General features: G+C 39.9%; 1 protein-coding gene across 4 annotated transcripts in view; it reads left to right on the forward strand.

Moving 5' to 3' along the window:
* Positions 1 to 19616, forward strand: part of HECW2 (HECT, C2 and WW domain containing E3 ubiquitin protein ligase 2) — a 402919-nt gene that overhangs the window by 41513 nt on the left and 341790 nt on the right. Inside the window, exon 1 of one of the 4 annotated variants that reach the window (XM_058440003.1) lies at positions 15865 to 16304. The exons of the other annotated variants lie outside the window; for them this stretch is intronic. The gene's annotated coding sequence lies outside the window, so the exon portion shown is untranslated. Of the gene's footprint in view, positions 1 to 15864; positions 16305 to 19616 lie in introns of those variants that run through there. 4 annotated transcript variants of the gene reach the window in all.

The following is a 19616-nucleotide window of genomic DNA, read 5'->3' on the forward strand; positions in this document are numbered from 1 at the left end:
TGTACCCAACTGTGTTTTATCTTGGCCTTTATTGGCTGTGGATCTGTTGTCCAGTGCAGGGATTTTTTGGTCTCTTGTTCAGGTCTTTTTATGAGGGTGGAAATTGATTCTGTAATGATGTGAAAACATAAGTATTTTGCAAGCCAACAATTCTTCACACTGCAGAGCCTACTGCTCTTTGTTCTTCTAGGCTAAACTTCTCCAATGATTGACTTAATATTTGTGGATCAAAGCCCCAGACCCATTGCATGCTGGAAAATGAAGCTGGTGGAAATTAAAGTGGAATTGGAATAAGAAAAGACTTACTGAGAGAAAGGGTCAGTTCTCAGTGATTTTAGAAAGCAGGTTAAGGGTATAGTTTGCTCCCCTTTGTGTCCAAAGCCCAGTTTCTGGGAGGTGGGGCACATATTTTGGCTAGCTGGAGGAAATTCTGCTGTTTGACCATCCTCCTCATTCTTTGATTAAGGTCTCAGGGCTTCAAATAGTTTTAGTTTTACTAATATTTAGTTAGTAGATGTTTCTTCAGTTTTTTCATAGATCATTGAGCCATTTGTGAAGATTCTAGGACTTTGAAAACATCAATAAGATGATGAGCCAGTGAGCGTAAATCACAAGTTGTTTTTTGCCATCATAATTCAAAAATCTTTTTAAGAAAAGCCCTCCAGCCCTATCTTAGATATTAGAGAGCTGCCCTCCCTGGCAAACAGCCTCTTGGCTTCTGTGCCACTTGGGGCTGTATTATTTTGTTTGAGTGAGATGTCAAGTTTACTGACTGAAGAGTTTTTTATTGGTTAGGTGGAAGTGACACTAGCATATAAATATATTTTGAGGCTTGTGTGGATTGGATATTACTGATTGGATATTACTGATGGCTCAAGTTAATAGTGTTTTAGGTTAAAAACTTACCTAGTATGTGGAGCATCAGTTTGATTCAATATAAAATTCTACAAGAAGCTTCCTTTGGTCTAGTGAGCCACTGGCCTGAAGACTTCTCCAGACTGTTGTTCCACAAATCAGAGTTTAAATGCAGATGTCTCCGGGACCAACAAATTGCTGCAATTTTCTACCGTGTTTTCTTGGTCACTGCTTCATCCTGCTGAGGAGCCTTATGGCAGTGGGGTAGTGCCTGGAAGTATAATTTTGTTGAAGGGTGTAATGCAAACACTTATTACCATTTGTAATGCTCTGCTTACTTGCTTATTATCTGTCTCCTCACTAGTCTCTAAGCAGTGGCATGCATATCTGTTTTATTCTCTACTGTGTGCCCAGGGCCTAGCACAGTATCTGGTGCTCCATGTATATTTGATGAATGAATGAATGAACTTGAAAGAGTCTCAGTACCAAGTACCCACAGGTTACAGGGAAGTTGTAGACAAGTTTTTGCCTTTATTGGTTAACCTGCAACTTCAATTAACTTGGTTCCAAAACCTCTTCCAGATGTAGTAGGATTGCCACATGTAATGCATACTGTTGGGTGGAATTCAAACAAAATGGTATTTCTGAAGAAGAGCAGTTGCATGTGAAATACATTTTCTTGTGACTAGCAAAAATAATTTATGAGCCTCTAGCCTATTTAAATTTGATTCCTAGAAAGTGGTTATAGTAAAACACAAAAGCCTGTGAGAAAGGATGGGATATTTTTCTCTTTGGCCCTACTCGCCCACCCTTTCTGGGGCTTGGGGCACAGTCATCTCCCCTTGGGGCCTTATCCAGATTAGATAATGGAAACATTTTTCACTGGGAGGTATGGAGATTTGGAGACTCTCTGGGTTCTAGGGTTATGCTGAGAGGGACTTTATTTTGCTGGAGACTTCCTTAATGCTGGAGACATTTTGAGGCCAGATCTGGAAGTTCCTTTCCCTGATTCACTGAAGAGGAAGGATTCACCCTCTCACTGCCGTTCTGGCCTCTACCCTTTCCACAGAAGGAAAATCTAATGGAACCAAATGGTGGAGATGCTTGGCCAGCCACAGAGAAAGATGAGAGGAAGCCTCAGGCTCAGGAAGAGGAGGTAAGACACTTAAGGAACCATAGGGAGAGGGAGAGAGGAAGGACTTCCTTTGGCCTCTCAAGGTGGTTATGTGAAGAGTTGAGCTGGTGATTCAGGGAACAATAAAAGAACCGTTTTGTACCATGCTCCTGACTCTGCACTTTATCTTTTAATAGTAAGGCTTCTCTGCTAATGGACTATGAATATATCTCTGTTTTCTCTGAAGATGGAGGGTAGGTCATCTTCTGTGAGTGAGACAGATAAAGGCTGTATGGAAATTTTGAGGAGAATGGGGAAAGTAAGAAATAGTTGTCATGAAAGTGGACCAGAAAGCTGCCGAGAGAAAACTTAGAAGGATTTCCAGGCAGCCAAGGGCCTAAGGGTCACTTTGTTGGGAGAATATAAACGTTTTCTCACACAAACCTGATTGGTCAGCTGCACAGCCTTTAAGAAGTGTTCTTTGACCATAAATCTTCAAGTTTGATTTACAACTTAAATATCTCTCCCTGGTACTCTCATGTCAGCTTGGCCATGCATTATAATTCTTATCATTTTGGTTTGAAATATTAGTTTCCTGCATCTCTCTTCTCAAAGACAGGTCATGCGTCATTTCCTCTTTACCTATAGGACCTAGTCCTGTGGCACTGTCTTAATAGGCTCTGGGTAATGTTTCAATTAACCCAGATAAGTAGAGAAGGGTGAGAAGTGATTCAGGGTGGTATGTTGTCATGAAGGCTGGGGAAGTGATAGTTGACAGTAAGAAATGCTAGGAAAATAAAATGAAAAAGTATTGCATATGAAGGAAGTCAGCTGATGACCTTGGAGAGGAGAGCTCCAGGCAAACTTGGATCCTGAAGACAGATTGCAGAGGCCTATGAAAAGAATGCATGACTGAATATTATTGTTTCCTCCAAATTTAGTGTAATTTTCAATTCATATTGATTCTCTTTCAAATCAGAGAGTAATTATTGTACATCTAAGCTTAAAATAAATTAATAGTCATGTTTACCATTTAAACAAAGTTATCAGATACTATATTTAGATGACCTGAAACTGCAGAGATGTTAAATCTTTCTTTGTGTAGTATGTGCAGGGAAAAATTATATTATACCCGTATAAAGAAGCATGTTAAATCCAGACATTTGTATATTTTGAATTATCATCTGAAATAGAGTTTTAGAGTAAACAGAAGCCAAGTTCTGCTAGGTTGTGTCTATGAATATCAGTCTTTCCATTTTCTAGAGTGGAGTGATTCAAAATAGTTGTGTTTTCTACAGACTGTCACTTTTTAACAATAGCTTGACTTTTTTTGGTCTTTTAAGGTCTCATACAAATGTTTGCAAACAAGAGTATTTACTTGCTATTTATTTTCACTTAACTTTCTCCTGCCCCTGTCCTTGGCTGTAAGTGTGATTGTGTTTCTTTCTAATAAAATGAAGTGGGTGTGTCTCTTAGCTGTTTTCATTGTGAAACTTTTATTCTTTTGGTCCCTGAAGTATTGCATTTCTTTGGCTTCTTCTAAACTTATGTAGTCTATGGAGCTATTTATCTGGTCTTGTTGTGATGGAGATGAGAGGAATATTTGGATTTCATTTAACTTATTAGTTGCCTTTGGAAGCAATGGAATTTTTACTGGATAAAAAGACAAACACTTAGATTTCATCCTAATTGGAAGTTTGAATGTTTGGCACTGTCTTGTGTACATGCTAGCAATAAGGCATGAAAGGGTTAAAATCTTTATTGATCTTCATATTAGAAATTCTTTTTTATATTAATCTTCTTGGTTGTAACTAAAGTTCTTCCAGTTGACTGTATTTGGTCTTAAGCTATAACAAACTGCTAAGGCAGAAGATAAGAATTGGATGTTCTCATTGATCATGTATACATCTTCCTGAAAGAGATTATTTAAATAGATGCCTAATAAATTATAGTACATTCTTACAATAGAATTCTATTTTGCCATTTAAAATGACACTATAAGGAAAAGTTTATTGCCACAAGGTGGTCTCTGCAATATATTTTTAAGGCAATAAAGGTAGTCACAAAATAGCATTTATAACATGTTCTCATTTTTGTTGTCCATTTACCTGTGTATTTATGAATGGAAAAGAAAATCTGGAAGGATATATGGTAAAATGTCTCTGAGTATTAGAAATAAGGGTGGCTTTCACTTTATTCCTAATAACATTTATAGAGACTAAAAAGCAATAGTAATTTTAAAAGGAAAAGCTGTTTTCTTAAAGAATTTTCGATGAAAATTTCATGTTTCTTAATTTTTTTTTTTTTACTTAGCTCATTTCTACTTCATAGAGATATATCTGGAATGACAGGGAAAACAACTTCCCAACTGTGATTCATTTTGTAGAGGAGTCACATCACTGTTCGAACTTGTATTTAAATTACAATCAGAAAATACAGCTGATCATCAAGAGTAGGAAATGAAGTCTGGATGGAGACTTCTAAGCAGGAATTAGGGTCCAAGCTTAGAATATGAAGTGAAAGAGAGTCAGTCAGTCTACCTCTATATGGCTGGTAGATAAGTTAACCAAACTAGTGTCTGATTCCAGCCTGTGTAGGCAAGGTCAGAGCACTGAGGAAACCTCAAATTGAATCAATCAAGAAGCAAATATTCTCTGTTGAAAATCCAACAAGAATTGGGCAAGCCTCTAAAGTCAGCACAGTCTGGCAGGTTACAATGAAGATTCTGTGTTCATTAGTGAAGCTTGTCAGCCAGACCCTGCAAATGCCTGTCCCCTTCAACCACTAAATCATGCCCTCTTTCACCTTTACCTTGCCATTTACACACTTTGGGAGAAAGGGTCTGTGGGCCAGTTCAGTTTAGAATATTATAGCATTGCCTGAAACATATAAGGTCGATTGGTAAATATACTTTGCTATGAGTATCATTTCTTTTTCAGTTTTTCTGGGAAAATATCTGTGGAGGCATTGCTGAAGAAAATTGCTTGTGTTATAATCTGTCTATGTAGGAGCTGTAAACAAAAAGTGCTTTTTGTAAGATAAAAACTATAAAAAGTCAGTTGTAGTCATAGTAGTTTCAATGTGTAGATATAACTTTGATGTAGACATTGAAGGATGTGGGGATGCTAAAAAAAAAAAAAAAAAGAGCAAGACTGGCAAATATCAGAAAATGTAGTGTTGACCAGCTAAGTTGGGTTTAGGTTAATGGAATATTCTTTGAAACCATTTAAAAATGTAATTACATAGATGAATCTTACAAACATCTTGAGTGAAAGAAGACCCTAAATAATGTATTACAATATCATTGCACTCACATGCAGTTCAAAAACCAAACTGTATTATGTTTGGGATACATTTAAAAGTGGTAAAACCATGAAGGAAAGAAGTCATTTTCCTTAAAGTAACGATAGTGAGACCTACTGGAGGAAGGAGGGGAGTGTGACCAGGAAAGGGCATACAGGGGTCCCAGACTGCTGACCGTGCTGTATTTTTTGACCTGGATGGCAGTTATGCAGGTGTTTCCTTTATAATTATTTGTTATGCTGTAGATTGATGTCTTAGCATTTTCCAAATCTGTTATATTTTCCAATAAAAAGGCTTTTAAGAGGATAAAATGACTATCATAGTGAATACGTATTATTTGGTCTGAGATGTAAAGGGTTTCTAAGTTTGTGGGGTTGGATTGTGTCCCCTGCAAAGTTCATATGTTGAAGTGCCAACCCCTTGTACCTTGGAATGTGACCTTAGCTGGAGATAGGTTCGTTAAAGAGGTAATTAAGTTAAAAGGAGGTCATTAGGGTGGGCCCTAATCCAGTATAACTGGTGTCCTTACAAAAAGGGGAAATATGGGCAGAGAGACGTGCACAGAGGGAAGACTATGTGAGGAGACATAGGAGAAAGACCGCCACCTATAAGCCAAGGTAAGGGTAGAACAGATTCTTCCCTCACAGCCCCAAGAAGGAACCAACCCTGCCGACACCTTGACTGTGGGCTTCCAGCCTCCAGAACTGTGGGAAAATACATTTCTGTTGTTTAAGCCACCCAGGCTATGGTATTTCTTATGGCAGTCCTAATAAAGTAACAGTTCAGAAGACTAACAAACATTTTATCTTTTAATCAGTGGCTTTACTTATTACAATGGCCTATTTTGGGGTTTTTCAAAGTAGAGAGGGGCAGCTACCTTTCCCATGTGACTCAGGAATTTCTAATTAAAGTGACTGAAGGCTGGGAGCAAGGATGTAGTTTATCCTCAAGTCATGCAGCTTTTGTTTAATATAATAGTTATCTATCTTTCAGAGCCTTGACTATTTTTTTGGTTTTTTTTTTTTTTTTCTTTTTGTAAGCATCTGTATTATGTAAGATTAGTGGATTTCTTTTTTCTTTTTCTTTTTCTTCTTTTTTTTTTTCTTTTTTTGAGATGGAGTCTTGCTCTGTAACCCAGACTGGAGTGCACTGGTGAGATCTCGGCCCACTGCAACCTCCGCCTCCCCAATTCAACCAATTCTCCTGCCTCAGCCTCCTGAGTAGCTGGGATTACAGGCAGGCAACCACCACAGCCTGGCTAATTTTTGTATTTTTAGTAGAGATAGGGTTTTACCATATTGGCCAGGCTGGTCTTGAACTCCTGACCTCAAGTGATCCACCCACCTTAGCCTCCCAAAGTGCTGGGATTACAGGTGTGAGCCACTGCGCCTGGCCCGTAGTGGATTTCTTACTGGTGTTACTTAAGCAATGAGTTGCATTTGGATTAAAATCATCCAGGCTATGAAGAAGACCTCACTGGAATTCCCTCAGGTGATGAGAGTTGCCCAGAGAAGAGGTCCCCCAAGTGATGTCTTACAATATGATTCCACTCAGTTGCCCCTCAGTTGCTGGTATAGAGATGAGTTTCCTCACTGACTGTGAAGCTGGATATGATCATGTGATGAAATCTAGCCAATGGGGAAAATCTAGCCATTTCTCTTTCTTCCTTCCTGCTGACTGGGAGATGGTGAGATTTCAAACAGCCACCTGGAAGTAGAAGTGGAAGCCCTTCCTGTATATTGCTTACCTCTTGACTGTTAAATGTGAAACATAAATATTGCTCCTGTTCAAGCCACCTTACTTCTTGGTTTCTGTGTGGTGGCACCTGAATCTATATCCACAACTAATACACACCACTAGTTAGAGGTAGGTGAAAACTATAGTCTCCTATCAATGCCCCCACCCTCAGACATGAAAGCAAATCTTTATTTGTAAGAGGACGCAAAAGCACACCTACAACCTATTTTGTAAGTTTGATAGAGTCTATGACTCTGCCCTTTTAGGTGTTCTTGCATTGTTTAAGAGGTTCACTTGGGGCAGATATGAAGTTTTTATATTATAAAGGCAGGATTCAGTTAAACTTACAGTTGGCCTTGGACAGCCAGAATCTTCCATCTGAATTGTGCCTGAGTTCAGTATCCCTCCTAGGGTCCTGTTCTTGAGTCCAGCCTTCTGAACATGCTAGGTTATAGCCCATCATGGAATGCTGGAGTGCCCCTGAAGTATTTCTAGTCAATTCACAAGTCTTGAACATCTCAGATTTTAACAATAAAAACCCATTTCTATATTTCTGATATCGATTTTGATAACTGAGAACCTCAGCTCTTTACTAGAGGTAAAGATAGCTGAAAACTTTAAGAGACAGTAGCCATCTCTTAATGTGGCCCTTTTATTAACTGAGTTTTCATACTGTATTGTAGAGGAAGTTTCAGGTCACATAACAATGGCTGTCATACTTTCCCGATGCTTACTTCAGCTTCTTTCTTTGTCTTTTCCTTCTCCTCTTTCTCTGCAGTTGTATATGCTCCTTTCTCCCTAGTGTCCTCATAGCTTTTGCTTATTCTTGGCCTCTCCTGCTTTAGAGTTTCAGTTTTTACTTTCTCTTTTTTTGCTGTCCTTCTCCTATATGACAGCTGTCTCTGTACGAGTTGCATTCCAATGCACTGCAAAAGAATCTTCTTGTGTTGCCTAATCACTGTTCAGCACAGTTTATCACCCGTGGGGTTGAGCTGTAATGCCTGACCACCTTGAAGGCCAATGGTCTTTCTCATGCCCAGTCCGGAGCTGAAACCTTTAGGTAGGTCAAGCACCAACCCCGATCCAGATAGTTGTAGCCAGTGTTGCAGGATACATTTTGCAAAGGTTGAAAACTTGTGCACCATAAACTGTTTCTTAAAGGGAAGTCACACACCAGATTTCTAAGACTTCTCTCCAATACTTTCCTTGATGCTTGAAACCAAACAATGACATAAAAGCCACAAGCCAGATATTCTGGTAAAATTCTGACAAGTTTAGTTAATTAAATCCATTCGACTGATGTTTACAGAGCATCTGCTAGACGCTGTGCTAGACTAGTCATGAAATCATCTGAAGTCTAGTAGGGGAGACGTGTAAACAAATGATGACGAAAGTTTGAGGAGAGAACTACTTGCTTCTCTTTGTGGCTTGGGTTAATTAAGACAAGAAGCTGGGAAGTGGCACTAAGGGGAGGTCCTCAAAGAATCTAACCACAGACAGGATTTGTGCCTATAAGGAAGAAACCTTCATTTGCATAAAAGGTAGCTGTAGTAGGAGCTAAATTTGCAAACATGCACTTTTGCCTTGTCCTGTGAATTTATTTATTTATTTATTTTTTGGAGACGGAGTCTCACTCTGTCACCCAGGCTGGAGTGCAGCGGCACAATCTCGGCTCACTGCAAGCTCCGCCTCCCGGGTTCACGCCATTCTCCTGCCTCAGCCTCTCCGAGTAGCTGGGACTACAGGCGCCCGCCACCACGCCTGGCTAATTTTTTGTATTTTTTAGTAGAGACAGGATTTCACCGTGGTCTCGATCTCCTGACCTCGTGATCTGCCCGCCTCGGCCTCCCAAAGTGCTGGGATTACAAGCGTGAGCCACCGTGCCCGGCCTGTCCTGCGAATTTCTTATAGTGGTGAGCATAAACAACTCCTTGTGTTCGAAATAATGTGGATTTAAAGAACTCACCTTCATTAAAGTATGAACGATATGTTCTCTGTAATTGAAAATGTCATCAAAGATATAGTCAAAGATATATACTTGGAAACTACTGAGTATGTCATTTTACTACTGTAAGTGATTTTTCGATGCCAGAATTCACTGGAATGAATTCATTGCATTTAATTTGAAGGAATTGAGTTCTCTTGGGCAACATAGAATTTTATAATCTACTAAGTGGTTTTCAATTACTCTCAGTACTTGGGACCAAGTGATGCATCCTCTCAAGAACTTGGGAACAGGGGAAATCTGATTGCTCTCTGAGAGTTAACTTTTAAAATTATTGTATAATGGAGCAGAGACAGAATGACTTGCAGGCCTGCCAGAGCTGATTGAATGTAAGAGCATGATTTCAGAGAGACTGTGTTAGTGGCAGGTGCACTTGGTTAGGTGTCACAGCAAGATGCCTAAGGATGATCCCTGGCGTGCCCTGGTGTAAATGCTTTCAGCTAATGCTTATTAAATATTCAAATCATATTACAAACTCTCCTTAGCCAGTTCCATTTTCCCTATCAAAACTGTCATCTATTAATCAGGACTTTTTGTTTGCAAGAGATAGATACAAACCCACCTTGAAGTGGCTTAAGTAAAAGGGGAATTCATTGCCTCTTACAAATGAGAAGTTCAGGAGGTACCTTGGTCTCAGGCATGGCTTAACTCTGATGTAAAGTGATGTTGTTCGGCTGTGGCTGTCTCCATTTCTTCCTTCTGCTCTCCCGTTGGGCTTTGTTTTCAGTCAATGCTCTCTCTTTGATATGGCCCTCAGTGTGTTCCAGCTCATATCCTTACCCTTTAGCAATCCGACTAATTACTGAGGAGTTTCAGACCTGAGACTGCCCAGTCCTGGGACATGTGCCCACCCAACCATCTAAACTATAAGTTCTCATCATGGGTGATGAGTGGTTGGTTCCCAGAAGTAGAATTTTGTGATTTTGTAAGAGGCAATAGATTTGAATAGGCAGACATTGCAGATTTCCTCTGTCACTCTATTATTTGACTTCCACGTGATGAGCTTACAGGAAGCAGAGTTTTCCCTGTCATTGAATGCATTGGCATTCTTTGTGTTTGGATATGTGTGATCACACACACACACACATCCACACACCCACTCACATGTAGATCTTATGAGTTTCACTGAAGTGAGCTTGCCCTTGAGAGAGGGGTCTACTCAGAATGTGGCAACTCATGGGGTTTCTAAGCTTCCCTGGCTAAGAAGCAAAATCTGAACTTGAACAAAGCAAGGTATGAGGTTCGAGGCCCTGTGGGGCCTTTTTTCCTTTGCTGTTCCCTGTTCCCCCAGCCCCTGTTCTTTCTGTTGAATTCCCACACAGATTATTACCACATTGTGTGTGTGGTATGCCAGTTTTTAAAAAGGGCATGGCAACAGAAAGATGGAATTGCCATAACTGATTGGACCTGTCATCTGGCCAGCTTTGTGTTTAATAGAAATACTCTCCAGGGACCTGTGATTTGACTTGCTGTCTGAGAAGTAGCACCATTATTTATCCCATTCCTACATCATGCTATGCAAATGACTTGGGTTGAAATTCATTTCTCAGAAATGGTGGTACCTGTGGAATTGTGAGGTAGTTTTGCAACAGTGGGCTGAGACTTTCCAGCGCCCCTCAACTGTGTTGGTTACAGCAGCCAGGCGTTGGGGAGTCACAGGTGTATGCTGTGAAAGGGGAGGGGGGCTGTTCAGGTCTTGACTGTCCGTCTCTCCCCTTCCTTTCCCTTTCATACTGAGGGACTCATGTTTCTTAGCTCAAGGACAAATGGGACCCTACTAACCACTCTAGCCTGCCTTTCAGGGGTTCATGAGGCTGAGGAAGGGAAGCCAGCTTGAGTTGGGCACTTGGTCCTGCTAGAGGCTGTGCTGGAGGCCTGCCATCCCACAGAGGCCTGTGTGGGGCCTTGGGATAAGAGCAAGGCCACACTTCCAGTCTTGATCTGAGTGGAGCTGTGTCAATTCTTCTGAGGAAAACTGGTTACTCTCCTTAATGCTGGCAGTAGTTTTTATAGTGCCTGCTTTGAGAGCTGCTTGAGGTAGCCACTTTGCCTCCTTCATCTTTGTATCCCCTTTACCTAGCAGAATCCTGCTGCCATGGGGCTGCCTGATGGGTAGATGAACTAACTGCCCTGAGAATGCCGCCTAAGGCTCTTTAGATATTTTATTACCAATTTACCTGTCTTTCTAAGAGAAGTTCCTGGCTAGGTGCAATGGCTCACGCCTGTAATCCCAGCACTTTGGGAGGCCCAGGCGGGCAGATCACGAGGTCTGGAATTCAAGACCAGCCTGCCTAGCATGGTGAAATCCCATCTCTACTAAAAATACAAAAAATTAGCTGGGCGTGGTGGCACATGCCTGTAATGCCAGCTACTCAGGAGGCTGAGGCAGGAAAATTGCTTGAACCCAGGAGGCGGAAGTTGCAGTGAGCCAAGATCGCGCCACTGCACTCCAGCCTGGGTGAGTGGAGCAAGACTCCATCTCAAAAGAAAAAAAAAAATAAAAAAAGAAGTGTCTAAACCATGCCTTAGAATATGAACAGCAACACACAAAGGTTGATTACATACTGAGAAGGATGGCAACATTAAAGTTAAATTTTTGTAATTACCTCTGCATCTGCATATCTATAATAAGATCAATAATTTAACATTTGTGTATGGCATTTTATATTGAGTGTATAATTATATGCACATTTACAAATGCATTAAAAATACATTATAATATTTCCAGATTTATCTTTCTGGGTAGGACTTTAAAATGTATCTTGAATGTTCTGCACACAGAACATTTTTTTTTTTTTACCAAAAACAGATTTTTATATATATTTACATATATAAAAATATATATATTTCCAATTCTGAGAAGTTATAGGCATCTAAATATGTGACACTCTTCACTTGTAGATTTGTATTTAACTGAACTACTGATGTCTAAAATATTTTCTGACTATAGCAATATTTAATTACTACATAGAATCTGGAAAATATGAAAAGGCATAAAGAAAAAATAAAAATCACTGAAATGCCACCTCCCAGTGATAGCAACTACTAATATTTTACAAACCTACTATTGTCCTTTTTTCCTTTGTGTGTGTGTGTGTGTGTATTACAACTGAATTTTGAGGCCTGATTTTATATATATTAGATATATATAATACCTATATATCATTAATATATAAATATATAATATATATAATATATAGCTATCTATATAGATATATATTACACGTATTAGATATACCTACATATAGATATATAATACCTATATTTTATTAGATATATATTAGATATTAGATATAGATAGATAGATATATATAGATAGATATGTCTTTCTCTGTGTATCCATGTAGCTATCTAGATATATTTATATATATGCACATATATATCTTTGTATCCTACATTTATATTATTTTCATACCCACCTGCTTGTATACATGGACTGTCCCTAGAAGGAAACAGAAGAATCTGTTAACAGTGGTTGCTTCTGGGGAGAGGAATGGGTGGCTGACAGAAAAGGGTGTAAGGGAGACTTTTCAATATTTACCATCTTATTGCCTTTGAATGTTGTACCATGTGCATATGTTACTTTTTCTAAAAATATGAATAAGCTATCTAAAAATTATGCTATGAGCAATTTCCCATGTCAGTAGGAACTTTTTCAAAACATGAGTTTTAACCGCTGCTTATTTTTCTTAATGTTTATTTTTCATGTCATTCGGTTTTCCAGTGTTGGGTTTGCCTTTCTTTATGTCCAGTGTGGTTTTAATTCTAGTTCTTTTGTTCATCTCTCTTGTTTACCGTACTTTTTTAAAATTTGTGCCTTTGTCTTTTTTTTTTTTTTTTTTTCCTGAGACAGAGTCTCACTCTGTCACCCAGGCTGGAATGCAGTGGCCAGATCTCAGCTCACTGCAACCTTTGCTTCCCGGGTTCAAGCAATTCTCCTGCCTCAGCCTCCTGAGTAGCTGGGACTGCAGGTGTGCACCACCACGTCCAATTTTTGTATTTTTTTAGTAGAGGAGGGGTTTCATCATGTTGGCCAGACTGGTCTCGAACTCCTGACCTCGTGATCCGCCCACCTTAGGTTCCGAAAGTGCTGGGATTACAAGCATGAGCCACCGCGCCCAGCACCTTTGTCTTTTTCTATGTTACATTCCATTTCTTTTCTGTTTGTCCTGCTATTTTTTTATTTACCAAATATAGAAGTAAAATTTCTTTTTTTTCTGCAATTATTCTTTTAGATAGTTCTTGCATACTATTGAAAATGTTGAACATTTTTCTGAAAAAATCTTCAGGTGTTGGAAGTTTGTTTTTAAGAGATAGAGTCCTTTCTGGTGTCTGGGACTTGTAGTTTTGGAATGAAAGCAAAAAAAAGAAAAATACAAAAAAACCTTTAAATGTTTTCTTATAGGGATCTTTAAATGTAACCAGTTAAAGCAGAGAGTCATGAAAGGTGATTGAATTATTCTTTATGCACACTTACCAATCTTTTGATATAAAACTGAGGTCTTCTCTTTGAGCCTGCATCTGCTAATTTGAGTTCCTCTGGGCTTTCTTGCAGAAGCCATACCCATAAGCCTTCCTCCATGCTTTCCTCATTAGTAAAAGGACTTAAAGGCTCTTGGGAAGCAATCTGAGATAAGATTTCTTCTAGAATTTTAAGATTTCTCCCAATCCTCTAGCCATTCTGAATTTGACAGAAGTATTTTTAGTTACCTGCCTTTTACTAAACCTTTCCAGAGCATCTAACTTGGTTTCCATAGATATAATCACTTTTTCTTTTCCTCTCAAATTTTTGTGGTTTACATAATATTAAATTATACAATTAAATTACATAATATTAATTATGTTACATAATTATGTAATTACAATAACAAGTAGAGCTGGCATAAAGAGGTTTGTTAACAAATACAGTTGGCTTTTGGGGGCAGCCAACCCAGCTGATAGGTACAGAGGCGCACAGGCAGTCTGCAGAGCCGCTCCCAGGAGGTCCAGTGGGCATCACTCAGCATATCTTATGGGGGAAATGAAGAGCATTGTCTATTTGGGTGGTTGGTTAGTGAAAGTTAACTTGGATGAGGTTGATGAGGGAATTTGTAGTATAAAGAATACTGATTGATGGAAGGGCACGTTGATGGATGGCTTTATGTACAGTCTCTTGGCAAGATGCTACATTTACAAGTTTGCTTTGTTTTTTCTTTCTAGTTCCTGATAATCACATTCTCTATCATCAGTAAATGGGATGAACAGCCATTTTTTTGTATGGTTATCCTGTGGAGAAAGTGTAGTGATTAAAAATACTGTGCTTCCTCATAGTGACTCCTATTCATTGTTTTAGAAAAAATATATGGTAAAGAAGATGATGTTTGAAATTTAAATTCCTGACCAGGTGCAGTGGCTCATGCTTGTAAACCCAGAGCTTTGAAGTAGGAGGATTGCTTGAGGCCAGGAGTTGAAGACCAGCCTGGGCAACATAGCGAGACCCCGTCTTTACAAAAACATTAAAAAATTAGCCGGGCATGGTGTTGTACTCTTGTAGTCTCAGCTACTTGGGAGGCTGAAGCAGGAGGATACTTGAGCCAGAAGTTCAAGATGACAGTGAACTGTGAGCTGTGATCTCGCCACTGCACTCCAGCCTAGGTGACAGTGTGAGAACCTGTCTCTAAAAATAAAAATAAAAAAAAGAAAGAAAAAGAAAGTATATTCCTTAAACACAAATACCCCTTTCTTACTTGATTATTAAATTCTGATCAATGTCATTGACATTAACAGATTTCTCTAGGGGAGTAATTTAAAGATTGATAAGTAAGTCATTAATAAGTAGAACAACTACTTGCTCTTTCAGTTTTTAAAAGTTTAAAGGAGTAACAGTTATGATGATAAAATATTTGTTTATTTAAATAATTTTAATCTTTTTCCCCCAAAAAATTGTATTGAGGGAAAAGTACAAAACATTTGCAGTACAGTGTTTACAGTCACAAGGTGTAGTGAATGAATTCCCAAAAATATAGTACAACTCAAGTTGACTTATCTTGTTACATTAAAAAGCCTACTTCTGTCAAAGTAGTTCAGACAGTACATGCATAGTGCTCCAGCTGTACCTACGTATAAACAAAGTGACTGCTCATTCATCAGCTGTCCTGAATAGCTTGGGAAACATTCCTACCTTTTTACATGGGAAAAAAAAAACAAAAGATAGTATCAGTTTTGGAATTCTCTGTAATTAAACAAGGCATATTCATGTACCACATATCCTTGCAGTGCTCAGAGGTAGCCTCTTCACTTTATATTTTTTAAAAGTGGTAAAATTCCTTTCCTTTTATGCTGTTGAACCTATCTTATATTCAGATTCTCTCAAGCACTAATAAACAAATACTTATTTGATTGAGGAAGATTTAAGGCAAGTTCAAGCCCTTCCAAAGAGACTCTCATGTGAGACTACTTGTACATGTAAAAGTATTTGTTTTCTTTTTTTTCTTTTTTTTTTTGAGACAGAGTCTTGCTCTGTTGCCCAGGCTGGAGTGCAGTGGCTGGATCTTGGCTCACTGCAAGCTCTGCCTCCCAGGTTCACGCCATTCTCCTGCCTCAGCCTCCTGAGTAGCTGGTACCACAGGCGTCCGCCACCACACCCAGCTAATTTTTTGTATTTTTTTAGTAGAGACGGGGTTTCACTGTGTTAGCCAGGATGGTCTCCATCTCCTGACCTCATGATCTGCCCGCCTCGGCCTCCCAAAGTGCTAGTATTACAGGCATGAGCCACCACGCCTGGCCCACGTAAAAGTATTTGTTTATTGACTAACATTTTACGGAAAGTTGTCACACGTTTCCTGACATGTAAGCCTTAACATTTCCTGTGAGGAAGGATGGGAGGGAAGAGTTCCCTCATTTCACAGATTTGTAAAAATGAGCCTGAGGGGTTAAGTGATTTGCCCGAGATCCTACAGGGACTGAGCACCCCAGACAAGAACTTAGAAGTGTTCAGAGTTTCTCCACCAAACTATCTTTAGTCTCGGCTTAAGACTCCAGGGCACTTCTGGACTTCTAACACTATTCATGCCTTTTGGGCAATAGTTCCTTACTTTTAGGACTAAAAAAGTTGAATCGAGTCTTCCCTTTCAGACCACCACTTCTCGCTGTTGGAAGCACTTGGTGTCTTTTTTCGGGGATATTTAGGAAACTCTTTATTTTTTCCACTTTCAGAGAGTACTTGAGCTCCGAGGAAACTGCTGTGGTGGTGCATTGATTGGTAGAGAGGAGGCGGCTGGTTCCTAGGTGACTGCTAAGCTTTTATTGCTGGTGAGTTTTGATGAACAGCCTGCCAGCTGGCCTTTCTCTCTTATCACCGGAGCTGTCCTTCATATAAAATGAAGGTACCTGGGAGAAAAACTTATATGAGCAAAAGCAAAATTGTCAGAACATGTTAGCTCATGAGACTGTTATAGTTTTTTCTAAACTGAAAGTTTTTAATAAGACAAATCATTTTTTTCCTACATACTCAAGGCTGGGTATAGAGGGGCATTGGTTAAGTCTGGGACTAACCAAACTCCAGGGTGGCTTCCCTGATACAAGACTAATCTAAGCTGCCATCCTAAATCTCCCAAAAATGTACTGTGGGACAGGAGTGTAAAGAACTTTCCCAAAACCTCTCTGAGGACTGCTAAGTGCGGGGTACCTTTTACGCTGCCAGAATGAGTGTAGGGCTGCTGCGCCGGCTAGCATATTACCCTTTTTACTGCCCTCACTGCAGTTCAGTGTTTGCCAAAGTGTGATCCAGAACTGCTTGTATCACAGAATCTCTTGGGGCAGGGCCTGGCGTTCTTAATTTTAAACAAGCTCTCCAAGTGCTCAGTGACACTCTAAAAATTGACAGCCACTGGCTCCTTTATCGCCTTCCTTGTTTGTCTTTATCAGAAAAAGTGGAGGATATGCCTCAGGTCAAATGGTTTTGTGGAAGGAGGTGGAGAGGTTACAGGGGAGCAACTTTGTAAGGTAGAGAAACGATGGAGGTACTTGACTGTCTCTGTGGGACTCCTTCGTCTTTCTGTTGAGTACGAGTGTTACAGGACAGGGGTCCCGATCCAGACCCCAACAGAGGGTTCTTGGATCTCCCACAAGAAAGAATTCAGGGCGAGTCCACAGTGCAGAGTAAAAGCAAATTTATTAAGAATGTACAGTGGTGAAAGGACAGCTACTCCATAGACAGAGTAGGAGGCTCCCTAGCTAAAGTGCTGGTATATATGGGGAGATGGGCTGTGTTACAAGAGTTTGTGATAAAGGATTAATTTTCTCAATTACTATATTTTGCAAGAATCAATATTATTATCTTCAAAGAAAAATGAGGAATGCCTTTGTTCTCCAGATATCGGGATATCTGGACACTCCCAAGTCTGGCTCTGTTTAGTAAACATTATTAATTTGTTCCCTTAACCATGAACATCTAGAGGCTAGGAATGCCTGACTTTCTGAGAATGCAGCCCAGCAAGTCTCAGCCTCATTTTCCTAGCCCTCACTCAAGATGGAGTTGCTCTGGTTCGAACGCCTCTGACACCAGTACCGTTCAGCCACACCTCAGCCTCTCCTGTTCTCCATCCTGGTTCATGCTGTCCCTGGTTTTCTAGACATGTTTTCATAATTATAATCATCTATGCCCTGTCTGGTCTGCTTGGCAGGCCAAGAGCTTTGCTGCCTCCTGATCTCCAGCTTCAATTGAATTAGAAATATTTTGAATGTAGCTCACTGGTCTCTGGGTTGGATGTTTAAATTCCTGTTGAATCTATTGGCTTCCATTGCGAGGCTTTCCATCTTCCCACCTCCCACGCTGTCCCCATACATGGACAGCACATTCTCAGTTTCCACACAGGTTTCCCCAGTATCGCTTTGTCAGTTTTCTGTTTATGTTTAGGAGCACATTTTCCTGGAAACTCTGTCGTAGTGTTTAGATGTTCAGGTTCTTCCACCAAAGCTCATTCACCCCATATGGAACTGAATAGTTCTTTCCTAGGAGCAGGAGGCCTGAGATGGAGGGAGAAGGAAGAAGAATAGCTTTCTTCCTTCTTCCTAGGATGGAAATGATTTTAGGCAAAATTGAACAGAAAGGAATTCGTTTTCACCCCTGCTTTCTTTTTACTAATTTCATCTTTCCTGGCCTCCTATGTTTGAGATTAGGTGATTAAGCTATGAGATGTGGGTGATTTGTGTCCCTAGTGAATTTGGGGAGCTCTGGACTTGCTCAGTTACAGCTGTCTTTCATCCAACACAACCACTGATACAGCCATCAAAGATCAAATGAGTTGCAGTGGCCTTCTAACTTGGTGTATTGATGCTCAGTTTGAGTAGCACAGTGGCCATTTAGCAGAATAATGATGGGAGTAGCTGACTCTGTGGCTCTCAGCCCCTAGTCCAGAGAGTTGGATTATGTGTTCCTGAAGATTATTTGCTGTGTGACTTTTTGAGATCTATAATCTCCTTTTTTCCTTCAAGCTGGAGGTTAGTCCTGGGAGGAGGTCTAGGAACAAAAAGGTAGACTCTAGTGGTTATCAGGAACAAAAGTTTTCTTAAATTGCTTCGCTTGTCAGTAGAGGAATTTTTAAGGTTGGTGGGAGCAGAGATACATAGGCAGCAGGAGTTTTGTGAGGCTGAGCATGCCAACTTTTAGTATCTGTGAGCTTTAGACACATCCTCTGGAAAGCAAGTGCCCACTGACATTTCTGATCTTTCCAGCTCTCTCATGTAGTCCAGTGGCCTTTACAGCAGTCCCTTATGCAGAATACTCTCACAGCTGTTACAGTTCAGAGTGGCAAACCATGCACCTAGGTGTACCAAGAAAACTAGTGAACTCAGAAGTTCTTTAAAGCCAGAGGGTCCCATCCCATGCGTTTTATAGGAGCATCAAAGTGTTTACAGATCAGGTTACTGATCCATGAGATCTGTTAATCATCGGCTTGTTCAGTGTGTCCTTCATGCCCTCCCTTGGCCATTTAGAAAAATTGGTATTTATTTTCCAAAAGTTTTTAGGAAGTCATATAAGTCCTAAGGGCACACATTACCTTTCCAGGTTGTTCTAAGGTGCTCCCAAATTATTTAGCCTCTATCAACCATTTTTTCCCCTCCGTGGTTCTTTGATAGATGTTAGAGTGGAAAGCAATCTGATTGTATTTTTCATAGCCTAGTGATCCCCCTGGAGGTAGATTTTTTTTTAACACATAATACTTGTTAACTCAGGTCTCTAATTGATGACATCTCAGGCAATGTATCATAACAAAATGAGCCATTTCAAACATTCTAGACAAACGTGAAGGGACAGCATAAAATAATTTATGGCAGTTTGTCCCTGGAGTCTCTTCTTCTAAACTGTTCCTGCTTTCTCTAACTTTATTTTTGCTAGTTTTGAAGTCATAGCACCTCTGCATTTCCAAGGTGACTGTGATGATTTAGTATCGATGAGGAGAGGGTAAGGCAGAGAATATCCAGGACTATTATGTACATATTTAGGGTTGACTGTGCCACAGACATTAGACCCAGAAAGGTATGTGGTAAGCAGATAAGGGATTTTGATGCAGCATTCTCACTTATAGGATCTAAGTGCAGTGTGCTTGAGCCTTATAATTA

This window comes from Hylobates moloch, unplaced genomic scaffold, assembly GCF_009828535.3.
Source record: "Hylobates moloch isolate HMO894 unplaced genomic scaffold, HMol_V3 SCAFFOLD_1, whole genome shotgun sequence".
Classification (NCBI taxonomy): domain Eukaryota; kingdom Metazoa; phylum Chordata; class Mammalia; order Primates; family Hylobatidae; genus Hylobates; species Hylobates moloch.